Here is a 1,265-nt window from a genome sequence, read left to right on the forward strand (position 1 = left end):
AAGGAAATCATCAAGAACATCTTGAAGATCAATGAAGAACATAATGCATGTAATTTTCGAAAATTAGAAGACTAAAAACATGCAATGGACACCAAACTTAAAATTAGACACTAGACTCAAACAAGAAACATAAAAATATTTTTGGTTTTATGATTTTATAATTTTTTTTGGATTTTTCAAAAATTGAGTGGAAAAGAAAATAAGGATATCAAAATTCTTAATAAGAATTTCCAGGAATCATGCAATGTTAGTCTAAAGCTGCAGTCTAAAAAGATTAGACATGGCTAGCCAAGCTTCAGCAGGACATGACATTCAAGAGCTAAATTGATGAGAATCAATCAGCTTTTGTGACGATAAGAACATCACCTTGAAACTCTAGAATTCATTCTTAAGAACTCAGAAGAACAAAATAAAATAAAATTACCTAATCTAAGCAACAAAATGAACCGTCAGTTGTCCAAACTCGAACAATCCCCGGCAACGGCGCCAAAAACTTGGTGCACGAAATTGTGATCATCAATGGCGCCATCAACATGGTACGCTCAATTGCAATCTCAACTATTTATCACAACTTCGCACAACTAACCAGCAAGTGCACTGGGTCGTCCAAGTAATAAACCTTACGCGAGTAAGGGTCGATCCCACGGAGATTGTTGGTATGAAGCAAGCTATGGTCATCTTGTAAATCTCAATCAGGCGGATTCAAATGGTTATGGAGGATTGATAATTAAAAGATGAATAAAACATAAAATAAAGATAGAGATACTTATGTAATTCATTGGTGAGAATTTCATATAAGCGTATGGAGATGCTTTGTCCCTTCCGTCTCTCTGCTTTCCTACTGTATTCATCCAATCCTTCTTACTCCTTTCCATGGCAAGCTGTATGTTGGGCATCACCGTTGTCAATGGCTACAGTCCTATCCTCTCAGTGAAAATATTCAACGCGCTCTGTCACAGCACGGCTATTCATCTGTCGGTTCTCCATCATGTTGGTGCACGAAATTGCAATGACACTTTTGCAATCCCGCACAACTAACCAGCAAGTGCACTGGGTCGTCCAAGTAATACCTTGCGTGAGCAAGGGTCGATCCCACGGAGATTGTCGGCTTGAAGCAAGCTATGGTTATCTTGTAAATCTTAGTCAGGATATCAGAAATTATCAGGATTGATTGTAAAAAGCAAAAGAACATGAAAAAGGTACTTGTTTTGCAGTAATGGAGAATAGGCTGAGGCTTTGGAGATGCTCCATCTTCCGAATCTCTG

This window comes from Arachis stenosperma, chromosome 9 (assembly GCF_014773155.1).
Source record: "Arachis stenosperma cultivar V10309 chromosome 9, arast.V10309.gnm1.PFL2, whole genome shotgun sequence".
NCBI classification, from domain to species: domain Eukaryota; kingdom Viridiplantae; phylum Streptophyta; class Magnoliopsida; order Fabales; family Fabaceae; genus Arachis; species Arachis stenosperma.